The sequence below is a fragment of the Nannobrachium achirus genome (genome assembly GCF_963921795.1).
Source record: "Nannobrachium achirus genome assembly, chromosome: 12".
Lineage (NCBI taxonomy): Eukaryota > Metazoa > Chordata > Actinopteri > Myctophiformes > Myctophidae > Nannobrachium > Nannobrachium achirus.
Genome location: NC_137832.1, coordinates 35,202,523 through 35,218,792, shown reverse-complemented (window position 1 = coordinate 35,218,792; position 16,270 = coordinate 35,202,523).

The following is a 16,270-nucleotide window of genomic DNA, read 5'->3' as shown; positions in this document are numbered from 1 at the left end:
GGTGGGACCCAGGGTTGAGCCAGGAGACCTGGCTGAGGGAAACCCAGGGAGAGGAGAAGTGGTCAGATCCCTCTGCTGGGCTGCTTGGTTGGGAGGTAACGATAACGCTTGAGGGGGGGTATGAGTACCTGCAGGTCCAGTCTGGCCATCGCACACGTCAGCTTGTCCACATAACCTGTATGAACAGGTGTTAGAGACAGACATATTATATATACTGTATGTATACCGTCAGACTGAATTTGAAGTCGTCGGTCGAACGGTTCTTGAGATATGTGAACTACAGACGTACAGAGAGAATCTGTGCATTTATAGAAAGAGCACATTCTATATCAGCCCTATATACAGTATATACAGTATAATTGTGACCGCAGGGAGCAGTTATTGTGAAAACCTGCAGCAATTGTGTCATGCTGTTACTCTTGCCTGTAATGCTTGCCTGTAACGGCACTCACACACAGTGTCACACACACACTGGCAATGTAAATCTGTACATTGCCAGATTTACATTGACTATTTTTTAATAAGTGTGTTGTTTCCCCACGCTTCCCCACGCTTCTCGTCCTTAAGGCGTCTTACTTGTATATATACAGTATATGTGTAGTGGTTAGAGCACAGGCCTTTTGTGCGGATGGTAGTGGGTTAGATGGGCTGTTAATATAATTGCGACCGTTAGGTCGCAATTATATTACTATGTACTATGAAAACCTCCACCGGCTGTCTGTCCCTCCGTCTGTCCGTCACGTCATGTCACACTTTTGGCCCTACTCTTATCTCCGGCACCGTTGTTCCTATCCATGTCAAACTTTGCATACACACTCCTTGGCTGGCAAAGCACAACCTCTAGCCTCTCTCATTTGTCACTTTAGGCCACCATGAGGCCGGTTTTTGCAAAACACATTTTTGGACACTGCTCCTACAGATTTTGCCCTAAAATCACGCAAAGCGGTACACAGCATCTCTAAGTCATGTCATCAACATGGATCTGGAGTTTGTGTATGCGACCTGGTGGTCACTTATCTCCCGATTAGGGAGTCTTACTGGTGGTGCTATTATTATGGCCATATCCTTATTACTTATATCAGGGAGAATGTTAGCATTCACCTCACTATTTGCAGCAAAGAGCCAAGAGTGTTTTATTTCCCTGAATGCCATAATCAACCATTCAAGATATTGTTCTGAGTCAGGTTACTACAGAGCTCTGTGGAGGTATTCTATAAATCTCTCCTGCGCGTGCACGCACACACACACACACACACACACACACACACACACACACACACACACACACACACACACACACACACGCGCACGCACGCACACACATACACAAACACACACACACACACACACGCACGCACGCACGCACGCACACACGCGCATGTGTGTGTGTTAAAAAGGAAGTAATTGTGTTAATTAGCAACATTTCCACACACATTGTTGGCTTTCTTAATGCATCTTTCATGGCTAACTGTTAAATATTAACAGCCCTCAGACACCTATTAACTTTCTTGTCACACTGTGTATTGAAGGGAAACAGGGGCCCCTTCAGTTTCAAAATCACCCTTGTTTTGTTGCCTACGCATTTCTGCCAACACTCCTGGTATTTTCACCCACATACAAAGTTTTTACTCACAATGCAGTGGTTGATATGAATTTCAACAGATGCAGTGTAATACTCCTCATGGTATAATTCATTACCAAACTATTCTTTGGAAAATTACAACTAAAGAGACTACTTGATATTCAAAGCACATCTCATGCCCTCAAAGTTGTCCACAACTGCACTGTTGAATAGGACATTAGTTAGTACTAGTAAAGTTCCAGAGAGACCAAAAGAGAAGTGGAAAGATCTAAAGTGTGTCTAAAGATCTGTTTGGGAAGAACCTGAAAATATAATGAACATGTTGCTAATCTTCTTTTGATTTAATCTAAGATGTTTATAGGCAAACATCAAATCATTATTTATGACTCAAATAAACTGTCAACAGGATAGTATTATCAACTGGAAAACAATATTTGGTAGAATGCGGGCAGTGCCCACTGGGCACCTGTTTTCCTACACAAGCAGAAGTTGTTGTGATACATTCAACTTAATCTCCATGGTAACCATGAATCCTGATGTAGTAAGCAAAGCCTGGTAAAACCTGGCAAAAAAATATCCATTTCATGAGAGTAATATAATTCAAAGCTTGGCCTTTTCTACAAAGATTCTGTCGCACATATTGCAACTTAAATAACTTATAAATCAAAATGTAATGAACAACAAATTGTTTACTTTAGGTTTGTTTCGTTTAGTTTATTTGTACGATATTTTGTGCAAACCTAAAGTAGGTTAAGCAGATTTGGTCGTCAACATACTGTATGACGCAGATCCTAGTCGCTCACTGTTGGGCCTGTCCCCAAGCAGTGCTAATAATCCTTCCTGCAAACAAGCTGTCAGTTTCACTCACTTCTCCACAAATGTAATACCTGTTACTGGAATGTAGGGAGAATTAACAACTGCAGCTGGTAGTTAGTTAGTTGGCGGAGAGCGGCTGATCTATAAGAGGGAAAAATCGTTGAATACAGAACATTTACTATTAGGCCTAATCTGATGACCATGTCTGTCATTCAAGAGACCAAAACACGTTGCATCCATGCGTACAGTACAGAAACGTATTCAAGATTTAGACTCATTTCATGACAGCAAAAGGACATTAATCTGCATAGTTGAGCACACCACACAAGGGCATGACCTGTCACTCATCAAAGACGTATTCATTTATTAATGCCACAAAGATCCCCTCCCCTTAAAACAGCACACCTTTGCTTCCTAAAATAAATGGACTGTAAGTAACATGATTACAATGCCACAGATGTCCCATATGCCTATCACACCACTAACTAACATGTAATCACACCTGAACTATTGATATCAGAGATACAGGGGTAGATGAACATACTGCATCATCATTGTAAAACAATAACCGCTCAATTACTTCCTGTTAATTACTGTAGGCTATATGCTGCTTTATAAACACTGCACTTGCAAAGAGAGAACTAGAGTCTGAAGAAAGTAGGTGCTACCAGTTAGGGACTGGTTCATCATTTGTCTCTTAATGACCTAATGTCCTAACACACTTGACCGGCTCTGGTCATGTTTAGCTATATGGTTAACAATTATGGCTGTCGCTTTGATCCTCCGCTGATAAAGACCACGCTCTGTACTTGGACCACTTTTTTCCCTCTGCACCAAATGTCTTTGCCAAAAATAGATGACCTGTAAGCTCAAACTGTGAGCTTGTAGATCTGCTATTTCTAGCTAATGTTCCCCTCAGAATATAGATACTGGGGTTCAAGTGGTTAATATTTGACCACACCTCCTTACCTCACTGACAGTGAGCAAGCACTCCAGGTTTGTGAAATACCTGTCCAAGATAAGCCCTGGGAATCACAACCTGGATTTCGTCACCCAGTTCACGAGCAAAAGTCATCCTGTAGAGCACCAGATATTTACAAACTTAAACACTACTTGGAAATGTCTCTTAGAATTGATATACCTATCCAAAAGAACTACCAAAATAAAAAGGAGCAACATCAAAGCGAGTGATGAAATAGAGATGATCACTAAAGAACCTTCTGAGTGACTTCTGTATTTTATCGTTACTACTACCATTCTTAGAACGAATAAACACTGGATTGAGGCTAATCAGATTCCCCATTAAGAAACAGTAGCATGAGATATGAGACCATTAAGACCATTAATTATACTCCCATGCAGTATAATTTAGAGTAGACCACTGGTTCTCAAACGTTTGTTTTATGTATTATTTCAAAACATTTCCAATGAATTCATGAATTAAAAACAAAATCCAATTACTTTTTTCAGTAATTTCATAATGAAATAAAAGAAAAACCAAAGAAATTCTATAAATTAGAAAACAAATGTTTAAGAAGTATTGAAAATAGCGGATCTACAAGTTCACAACGTGGCATGAAGCGACGCGCTGTAAGCTTGTAGATCTGCTGTTTTCACTACTTTGGGTAAACATGGCAAACGTCTAATCTCTCTTTTGGGTCTCGACGCTAAAAGGTTTGGGAACCACTGATTTACAGTAGACTTCTAAACAATCCGTGTTGCAAACTGAATAGACTGGAATGTAATTTCTCATGTACTTTTCACCATGATCAGGTTTCAGAGGTCATGTAGTTTAGCTTGTTATGGAATTCAAATTCTAACCGAGTGAGTGGACATGCCATGTGGCTGAAGAAAGTGAAAGACTATACTTTCAAGTACCCTTGCTTACTATGTCACCCACAAAGACAGGTTTGGCATTGTAGCGCCAGTGGGTGTGTGTTGAATTGTGTGGCATGAGTTGCTCTAATTTGTCTTGTAAAATGCTTTAGTGAACAAAGACACACATGTGCTGTAGAGTTAAAGCTGGTGAACAATGGCATGGTGGAAGCACTATAGGCCTGTATCAGGTCATGTTGGTGTTGCTTTCAGCAATAGCCTCCATGATGTCATGGAAAACCAGGATTGCATGTTACAGAGGGGTGTCCACTCCTACAGGGCACAGTGCCTCCATAGGCAAAAACAACTCTCGTATTGACCAGTCTCTCAGCATGCGTGTGCGCACGCGTACACATGCACGCACTCACTCGCACACACAGTCACAGACAGTCACACACTCTCTCACACATGCACAGTCACACACACACACACACACACACACACACACACACACACACACACACACACTCTCACGCACGCACGCACGCACGCACGCACGCACGCACGCACGCACGCACGCACGCACGCACGCACACACACACACACACACACACACACACACACACACACACACACACACACACTCAAATGTGTAGAGAATGATGCACATGCACATACAAGCATATATTGTCTAAATCAATAGAGTAGAATGGAGCTTAAGATTTGAGCCAAAACGTAATTTAAACAGTTGTCAGGGTGATCAGATCACGTGTAGCTTTCCAGTTATATACAGAATTTGTGTTGTGCCTAATTAAACATATGTACTTTTCCGATGTTTGTAGCAGAATATCCATGTTTTCTACTTTTCTAAGAGCTCTGTGTGTATTAGTGTACTGAATGAGTGTGGATCCAGTGAAAACACTGCACCACAGCACATCATTCTCACAGTAGGTCTGATTACATACTGTACAGTACTGTACTATTATTGTATGTAAGCTTTAAGCGAGTAACTTCCAGAGAACTAATATTTGTGTCCCTAAGGCTCCAAGTCCAAGACGGGAAAACAAATTCCACATTGAGTCATTAAGACATAATGACATACCCCCCTCATCCCCCTGGACATCAGAAACTGATCAAACAAATCTTATTAACAAATGAATACTGCACAGACCATAAAGCAGTAAAACAGCTTACCAAAGCCTGTGTGTAGCAGGTGCACTGAGTTGCTGACAGACTACCCCGTGTTCAGCTTATCCTGCAGAGTATGGCAGCATTCTAGCACTCCAGTCCCCCAAGAATCCTGTCCCTCTCCGGGATTGGTTCTCTCTGATAGGAGTATTCCCACTCTGTGTCTCCCGCTGCACCCTCTTCCACCCTCCTCCAGCCTCCTCCTCTCCTGCTTGATGCAGCAGAAGGGCTCTGATGAGTGCGCTGTCCCTCGGAGAACACCCCTTCAGACAGAAGGACTGGCCGTGGGAAGTTGCTCTCTCCCCCTCTCTCTCTTTCTCTCTCTCTCCCTCTTTCAGTGGTCAAGCCTGCAAATGCAGCACCAGGGACCCTTGCCAGTGTCTCAGCTGTATGCAGTATTGATGGAGTTGCTGTGGGGATGCTAACGCAGCACGAATTCTCACCGTTCTCTGCTCTCTTCCTCCCACTCCTCTTCAATGTAGTCTCTCTCTCTCTCTCTCTCTCTCTCTCTCTCTCTCTCTCTCTCTCTCTCTCTCTCTCTCCTGCTCACACATACATAAAAACACTCACTTCTAGAGGCTGCCTTCTGCTCAGCTCCTTTTCAGCCTCGCCTTCAGATGCGAGTTAAGCCTGATCAAAGACTGGCTGCCCCCCACTGCACTGCCTGCATGGTCCGAATGCCTGCGTATCAGCCAGCCTGCGTATTATGCATAGATTGTACTGTAAACCTGTTTGGGTGAATTTTCTTGCGTAGGATTATACTGTAAAGTGTATATGTGCTGTAGATTCCCAAACTACTCTTTAGGTATCTTCATTACAACCTTTCATGCCAAATGTCAGTTAGAATGCATACTGTACAATATATACAGTATAAACTTCACATTATAGATGTGATACCTACCTCATAAAGCAGTTTATAAGCATAGGGGAATAGTAACAAATGTAATGTAGCGTTGCAGCCTATCACATTTTCAGAGTGGGGTGGGTGTGCTGGGTGATAAGAGGACAAGCTCTTAAAAGGATACACAACATTTAGAAGTAATCTAGTAAAATTAAAACAGTTCTATGTTCTTCAGTTCTACCCCCATTTTAGCCATTTGGGGCAGAGGAAGACCCCAAAACACCTGGAGAAGGAGCACAAACCAGAAACTCAAGAAAAAAGCAGAAGAAAGGACTGACGTGCATGGGAACGGCTTGAGAGGATGACCCAATATACTGTAATGAGGGTGGATACAATTCATCAGTGGCCTATGTTCCGAAAGGAATAAGAAGGCCTAAGTAAGTATATGTTATATCCCTATAAGTATATGTTCGTATCCCTGTAATAAGGTCATACAAGGCTTACAATCTCACATTCCTTTTAGACTGCTTGCTTTAATTGAAATGCTGACTTTAAGTATGTGTGTTTCATAAGCATACAGGGATGATTCAGTGACTGAAATGGAATGGTGAAGTTGATGATGATTTTTGAGTAAGGAATATTTTGCTTATGTTAAGATCTCAAGTGTGTTGTACGACAGTCATCTACTCACTGTACCCTCTGCTGTTCAAAAGAAGAATGACCCCCATCTCTCTCTGTACTTAGTCCACTCAATCATTCAATCTGCATGGGGGGGGGGGGGGGGGTGCACAACCAACAGCATGTATGCTGAGCACGTGTTGTAAAGTAACTAAGTAGACCTACATTGGTAACTTAAGTACTCTACTAAAGTTCAATTTTTAGGTAGCCTATTACTTTACTTGAGAATTTCCAATTTCCAATAATTTTACTTCTACTCCACTACATTTATTTAAAATCTTTAGTCACTAGTTACTTTATTGATTTTGATTATTATTACAAAAGTAAAACATACATTAACCACGTTAGCCTCGAGTTCTCAACGGGCCTGAAAATTAAGGCCCGGCCCTAACTGGGCCCTAATTAGGTCGGCCCGAGGCCCTACCCGGCCCGACTAGATAGAATACATTTTAGGCCCTACCCTAGTAACCCTACCCTAAATGTCGGGTCGGGTTCGGGTATGGTCGAGTTCTCATTACTCTATCACAGAGTAATGGTAATAAAAAAATTAAAAATAAATCTTTTTTCATTGAGCCCGAGGCCCTACCCGGCCCGACTAATTAGCATACATTTTAGGCCCTACCCTACCCTAAATGTCGGGTTCGGGTATTGTCGGGTTCGGGCAGAATTTGAGAACTCTACGTCAGCCCTATATACATTTTGCCCTTTGAAAATACGATCTACAAGCTCACAATGCGTCGACCATTGTGAGCTTGTTGCTGCTATTTTCAAAAGATTTTTATACATTTGAAATAGGACATTGTGAATGATGATGAGTACTTTTACTTTTGGTACTTTAAGTACATTTTGATGCCAATACCTTTGTACTTTTACTCAAGTACATTTTGAATTCTGGACTTTTACTTGTAACAGTGTAGCCTATTTCTATGCAGTATTGATACTTTTACTTACGTAAAACATTTGAGTACTTTTCCCACCACAGATGCTGCACAGTTGTTACATGAATAATGTGTACAGTGGCCTGGCCTGTTTGTGTCTCTGTTTAACAGTGCATGTACCCATTGCATGTTTTATAATTGCAACAGAGGGCAGGGGTTATTGTCCCAAGATAATTGATACTTTCCAAGGTATGGGGGGCCCTTTACATCATTGGTAGGCCTACATCTGTTACAGGGGAACTCTAATGCAAGCAATTCATGTGACTGCAGTAACCATTGAAAGCTCAGAGGAGTGGCATAGAGTACAAGGGAATCATCAAAATATTCATTAATTGGTTGTTTAATACTAACTCAACTGCACTGTGAAGTTTCATACCTGTAGTGTAGACGAAGACTGAACGTCAGCCAGACGTTGCAAACCGTGATATTCTACAAGTGGTGTGTTAATCAGTGCTTGCTAAACCAGCGAGGGCAAGTGACCTTTTAGCTTTTAAGTCTGACTTCTGAGGGACGTGTTGGAGCTAAAGACAGTCATCTGGCCTTTAAAGTCTCTGCTAAACGTCGGGACAAGGAGAGGAGAAATATGTTCTTCTTGATATTAATAACATTTGGGAATTAATTCCTTACCAATTAAATTCTTCATCAATGTGTTTGTAAAGGTGATCTACCAAAGTTTGAAATTCAATTTCCCTTTGGGAATTTTTGACAGCTGCTGAAAGTTGGGGTCCCATTAACTTTACTAGTGGAGACCATGGTGGAGACATGGAGACCGGGGTTTGTTTTTTTTTTGTTTTTGTTTTTTTACATTTTACTCCATTAGCCTACTAAACAAATAGTTGCTCAATTGAGACAAAAATGCAAAGTTAATAACTTGGAGATGTCTGTCAACTATTGATGGTGTTTATTTGATTCAATCTCAAACCTATAAGCCACAATTTCACTTCAAAAGAAATATGCGCACCGGAACAATGGACCCCGTTGGCGGCATTCCGCTTATTCTAAATTAAATAAAAGGGTTGTGTTAACCATTTATTCTATTTTTTTAATAGTATGTGTTCAGAGACATGTTTTCTTTAACTTGTGTTTTATTCTTAATCTAATTAACCATGCAAGTCAGGTATGCCATTGCTGCAACTTCCAGGCAAAACTCATTTCCTCTTACCATCTTCATTCTTCACTGTGCAGTCGTCTCACCATTCATAAGAAGTAGGCCTATACTTGCAAAAAGCCTAATTATCTGTCTCATATTCTTATAATGATTTAATAGATAGTTAAGACCAGAGCCCTAGAACGGAGAGTTATGCCACCTACGTTCACTTCATGGGGCGAGTCCAATGGCAGCTCGGGAGGAGCTTCTAAACTATAAAGTGACAAATCTCTGAACCGGAAGTTTGCAAATTGAGTGAGAGCAGCTGCTCAAGCTATGAACAAACATCATTTTCTAATGACTGTGACCTTTATAAAAAGAATCGATTCAGACAAATTAGACCAGGTCAGTTTTCCAAAAATCTTAACCCCGAAGGCAAATTGTGTTAGGCCTACAGGTAGGCCTACATGTTTTTTAGGGGTATTAAGTTGTGCTGAATCCAAATCTGCTGTATGTCAAGCTAAAAAATGGCTGCTAAGCCCTCAAAATGGGCCATTTAAAGATGGCGGCCACCACTATGCTGAAATATAATAAATCACATATCTAACTATTAATTTAGCAAATGTCTGTCCCTCCGTCCATCTGAACATCTGCATGCTGACATCAGTGATATTACACAGTTTGCCGCCATGGTAACCGCATGTCTGCATACTGACATCAGGTCATACTCGGTCTGACGTCATACTCTGACATCATAGTACTGACATCACAGACTGGCCTGGACACGGAACACCATGTATGGGCATAAAGATCTGCCTAACAGGCATCCCCCCAGCACAGAACTAAACGTAGAAAATGTACTGAAATGTCCTTTTTTATGTATTATATAATATTTCATATATGGGGAATACAATGAAATATTCTGATTTAAGATCAATTGTGAAGGAGCCCAGATGTAGCCCAGTGCATGCTCTAATGATTTACCCGAGGTGTCCTTCGGAGTCACCATAGCGGCCAAATCCAATATGAATCAAATACAAATGCAGACTTGGGGTCTATTCAGGTTGTTTGACAATTAGAATCAATTTTGGAATACTTAACTTTATTATTGGCTGTGTCTGGACACCAATTTGCATATGTCCAAGATGGTGGCTATATGAAAATGCCACACGATCATGGCTTCAATCCTGGCCATCTCTAACCCAGTGCACGAGTAGCAAGCTGTGTGGTAATATAAGTACTGGTAGCTGATAGTAGGTGTTGCGCTCCAACTTAGCAATCCATCTCTATCAGGGGACTTGCACATTGGAAAGGGTAGACTCTAGGGTAGAGTAGACTAGAGTAAACTGATAGAAAGATGCAATTCTGTGAAATAATTTCCGTCTTACCATTTGAATTTTTCCCATTCAAGTCAAAGTGGAAAGTTAATTCACTAATATATTAATGGCCATATATAGAGATCCCTCACTAATTGATCCTATTAAGCCCATACAGATCCATCTTAAAAAAAGTAATATTGTGTAAAAAAAATCATTGCAGATGTCATAGAACCCCAAATCATCACTGACTTCGGAAACTTCCCACTGCATGGACTTCAAGCAACTCTGACTTCTGAAGGTTGACATTTCTCTATTATAAATCCTTGTTTTGAGTGATCTTGTGTAATATTGTAATATTTTTGGTAGATGGTGTGTGTGTGTGTGTGTGTGTGTGTGTGTGTGTGTGTGTGTGTGTGTGTGTGTGTGTGTGTGCGTGCGTGCGTGCGTGCGTGCGTGCGTGCGTGCGTGCGTGCGTGTATGTGTGATTGTGGTAGGCCAACAACTGCAGTCTGGCAGGGCCGGTTTCGGATGGGGAACATCACCCAAAGCATCAAAAAATCACACTTGTGTGAACTGAGCGGTGGAGGCTGGCAATTGGGAGACCAATTGAGATGCCCCAAGCGAGACTGAGTTTCTTCATCAGGGCCACATACGATACCCTTCCCAGTCCCTGGAATCTGCATGTGTGGTAAGGGACAGAGGTGACCTGCAAGCTCTGCGACTCCCAGAACTCAAGCTTGCATCACTTCCTGTCTGGCTGTAATGTAGCTTTGACGCAGGGCCGCTACAGATGGCGCCACGACTGCGTTCTGCGCAAACTAGCTGAAATCCTTGAGGTACGCAGAATGGAAGCAAACAGGGCCAGTCTGGGAACAGCACAGCGGTCGATCCAGTGTGTCAAGGAAGGGGGTAAGCCTCAGAGCAGCATTAAAAGCCCACAGTCCGGGACTGTGGATTAGTCTTTTCTTGTTATTACATTGTCACCCACTTTAATTGTGAATCGACCTTTGCTGAGGTTAGGAATTGACCCAAAGAGGATGGATTCGGTTGTAACCAGGTGTATTGATAGTTTGTTGTCATTGAGCCAGGTTTAGATCTTATTTAGTACAGAGCTAAGGGCCTTTTCAACCTGCAATTTGGGGGTACCGTTCACCTCCACCACCTGTTCTTCTCTCCCCATCAGGTAAGATTGCATCCAGGCTCCAGCTCACTGCTGCGCTATCAAGACCGATAGCCTTTTATCCCAAATTTGACATTATTCTGATAATATTCCCTATAGGCCCTATCTGCTGTTCTCCCTGTTAGGACTTCGGGACGGACCAACGGAGGTGCGCTGCTGGAGAGGAGAGGGGCTCTGAACTGTTGCATCACCCACATAGACACTCATCGCATAAAGGTAGGGGAGAGCCACCTCAATTGTAACGCTTCATAATTGTAACAAGCACATTATCTCCTTATTGGTCAATGCCATCATGACGTCATCGCATCGCATAAAAATGGTCAATGCCATCATGACGTCATCGCATCGCATAAAAAAAAAAGGAGATTTTTTTTTTTTTTTTTTTTTTTTTTTTTTTTTTGTGGATTCCCTGCTTCAGCCGTGGCTGGCCCGAACAGTGAGCAAAGTGAACTGGCAACTGACAACGGAGAGTTGACAGAGGAAGAGGAGGGGGCGGGTACAACCGCCCCATCACCCCAATCCTCCTCTTTCTCACTATCTCCAATGCCTCTTCTAGAATTCACGAATGGAATGAATGAACTCATTAACACTGCGTTAAAAATGACCCCGGCCAGACACACGGTCAATGGCCCGGCGGCACAACCACCACAGGACAAACGCCCGGCACCACAACCACCATCCCTGAAAACGCCTGAAATTGCCCCGGCCGTGCCCCAGAAATCTGTGGCCTGGGTGTTTTCGCCCCCACCCATCCCTCCACGACCACAACGACTGAAGACCCAGGCCTCCCAGCTGGACAATACGTTTAGCCGTTGATGTCAGCTGGGTCCATTATACCCAGCAACTAACGTATCTGGACCCGATGCTCCTTCAAGCGCTTTTATTAAGCAGGCTCACAACATTTCTACTGTAATTTCAAATAGAGAGTCCAGGATAAGCAGTGGCTCTGCTAATTTAGCTAACTTAACTTACATTCCCTGTAGGGGCTATAGTACAGTAAAATGTCATAAAATAAACCTGGCACTTTTTAACATCAGGTCACTTTTAAACAAGTCCTCCTCTGTAAATGATATAATCTGTGAAGAGAAATTAGATATAATCTTTTTAACAGAGACATGGCTGGGCAACGATGGAGCTTTTGCACTTGGTGTCGCCTGCCCACCAAACTATCACTTTATTCAATCAGTGCGCGAAGGAAAAAGAGGCGGAGGCTTGGCATACATTTTCTCTGACATTTTTAAATTCAAGTGCCTGTCCTTTGGAAGTTTTTCATCCTTTGAATATCAAGCTAACTTATTTGAGAGTCAATCCTCTGTTCTAATGATTACGATATATCGCCCACCAAAATGTAGCAAAGCCTTATTTCTTACAGAAATATCTGAACTTCTATCTATCTGTTCCACGGACTATGAGAGAACCCTTATTGCTGGTGATACTAACTTGCATGTGGACACTGTTACTGATCTTACAGCTATGAGTTTCTTACAGTTACTGCATTCCCTTGATTTTGATCAGCATGTTACCGGGCCAACCCACAATCAAGGCCACACCCTTGATCTTGTGATCTCTAAAGGGCTAAATATTTCTATGGACAGGATTATCGCTAAGCCTGATTTATCAGACCACTATTTACTGTGTTTTAATATGACTGTCTCTGATCTAGAAAAAAACAATAGAGAATATACTATAAAAAAGAGATTTTTCGGTTCCTCGGCAGCAGAAGAGTTTGCCAGCCTTCTTGCGTGTGCACCCCGCCTTCCGGATATTCCCTCAGTAAATGATATGGTTCAACGTTTTAATCTTAAATTGGAGTCAGCTCTGGATATAGTGGCTCCTATGAAAACTAAAAAGAAATATAATTCCAAAGTAACACCCTGGATAAACGATCATATACGTTCACTCAAAAAACAATGCCGCAGAGCAGAGCGAGCTTGGAGAAAAAATAAATTAACAATCCACCTACAGATATTTAAGGCGTCAACAGCCACCTATAATAAAACCATGCGTCTGGCTAGGCAGGCCTATTTTTCCGGAATTATTAATGAGAATAAGAACAATGCTAGGGTCTTATTCTCTACCATTGAACGCCTTTTAAACCCCCCCCAGTCCTACAAGCAGTCACTCCCTGCCTCTAAAGCAAAGTGTAATGAGTTTGCATCCTTCTTTGACAACAAAATTGTTAACATTCGAGCTGGTATTACGAATAATACTGTCACAAATGCAAATGCGGTTAATGGTGCCATGTGTAAAAGCATCGATAAATCTAGGGGGAGCCTAGTATCATTTTGTGCAATTGATGAAGAGGAACTTCGTAAAACCATATCGCAAATGACATCGTCTTCTTGCTCGCTGGATGCAATACCCACGCCGTTTCTTAAAGAGGTTGTAGACTGTGTTATTGAAGATATCCTAAAAATAGTAAACAGCTCTATACAATCAGGTGTCTTTCCAGACTCACTGAAAACGGCTGTAGTTAAACCCTTACTCAAAAAACCCAACCTTGACCCGTCCGTGCTGGATAATTATCGACCCATCTCTAATTTGCCTTTTCTGGGCAAGGTCCTAGAAAAAATTATCTTTCATCAATTGGATGTGTTTCTGCAGAACAATAAGGTGCACAACAAATTCCAATCCGGCTTCAGGAAAGGACACAGCACAGAAACTGCACTTTTAAAAGTTATTAATGATCTTAGGGTGGCTGCTGATAACAAAGATGTGTCCGTTCTCCTACTGCTGGACCAATCGGCGGCTTTTGACACAATTGACCATACAATTCTAATACAACGTCTCGAACACTGGGTAGGACTGTCAGGTACAGCTCTGTCCTGGTTTTGCTCTTATCTGACAGGCAGAAGCTACTCTGTTAATCTAGCTGACTTCGAGTCAAACAAACACAACATCTGCTCTGGTATTCCACAGGGCTCGATTCTTGGTCCTTTATTATTCTCCCTCTATATACTGCCGCTGGGAGAACTTATTTCCGCTCACGGTGTGAATTTCCATTTCTATGCTGATGACACCCAGTTGTACCTTTCGGTGGCTACGGACGACCCCTGTGCTCTAGACCCATTGCTGACGTGCGTGTCCAGCATAAAATGCTGGATGAGTGAGAACTTTCTCAAGCTAAATGAGGACAAGACAGAAGTTCTCATAATAGGTTCTACTGCCCAGAGAGAATCAATAATAAATAGACTTGGTAACCTGGCTAAAGAAAATAACACCTCTGTTAAGAACCTGGGGGTGATCATTGATGCTGAATTAAATTTTAATACACACATTAATCATGTCACGAAGATTGCCTTCTTTCACCTTAGAAATATTGCGCGAATTAGAGCCTATCTGTCGCTGAACGATGCAAAAACGCTGATCCACGCTTTTGTTTTCTCTCGGCTTGATTACTGCAACGCACTTCTCTCTGGTCTACCAAAGAAAACAACTGACAGATTACAACTTGTTCAAAATGCAGCAGCCAGAGTTTTAACAAAAACTAAGATAAGAGAACATATTACTCCAGTTTTAGCGTCGCTACACTGGCTCCCGGTTGTTTTTAGGATTGATTTTAAAATTCTTTTACTTGTTTATAAAGCTCTAAATGGTCTGGCACCTTCGTACCTCTATAACTGCCTGCATAGATATGTTCCAACCCGCCCACTCAGGTCCTCTAGTGCAGACCTACTTGAGGTGCCAACAATGACATATAAAAAATATGGTGAGGCAGCTTTCTGCTTCTATGGACCGACAGCTTGGAATAAACTACCACTACACCTAAGACAGGCAGCCTCGGTGGATAGCTTTAAAGCACAGCTCAAGACCTATTTCTTTACTCTTGCTTTTAGCTAAATTTTTTAATCCCTATGCTGCTATTGACGTCCGCACGGCTCTGAAATTGTTCTTCAATGTTCTATGCTTTTATTTTTTCTTGCTTTATTGTAATCATTTTACTTATCTCTTTTTTATGTATTTTTTATTTCTATTTTACTTTTTCTCTGTTAAGCACGTGTGCTTCATTTTATGCTCTGTAAAGCACTTTGAGCTGCATTTCATGTCATGAAAGGTGCTATACAAATAAAGTTTTATTATTATTATTATTATTATCAGTTTGTGACCAGGGCCGTAATGAACGTCTCCAGGAAGTAAGAACTATTTGTATCCAGCCCTTATTATTATAGCTCTATGATCCAGCCTAGACCGAGTTATTGCAGAAAAACTGGTATTTCTCAAAATGCGTAAAAATTTTCACCTTGAGTATCTTTGGTCTGCAAATCTTTTCTTTAATGTTGCGGAGATAAAATCTAGATGGCTGTCTGCATGTATCTGTTCTTCATTAGTTTACATCGTTTTAACTTGCTATGCATGTTAGTTCTGTTCTGTAGGCAACGTCAAAGCAGGGGTGCCAAAACGGTTCAATTGTAACACAATTTAACATGATAATATCATATTGAAATATTTGACATATTGGCCAATATTGTGTTCAGTCAGCTGACATTCAATTACAGTGTATTTTAAGTCAGATTAGGGATGTATAACATGTTGAATTAATCAAACTTGCTATTTATTTAGGTAATCAATGTATTTTCCCATGGAATTCACTCAAACGCTTAAACTGGTACATCTTGTAATATTTAATATTTTCCTAAAGTATGATATAGTATCTTATCACACTTGGTATGAAAACAATGTAAAAGAGTTGCTTGAATGTAATATAATTGATTTAATCAAAAAAATATTTGTTTATTATGGTTCTTTAGCTGTGTTACATTTGTAAATCATGCTGTTACAATTAATCCCGTGTGGGCTTCAAATGTAACATCGGAACAGCGTCCACT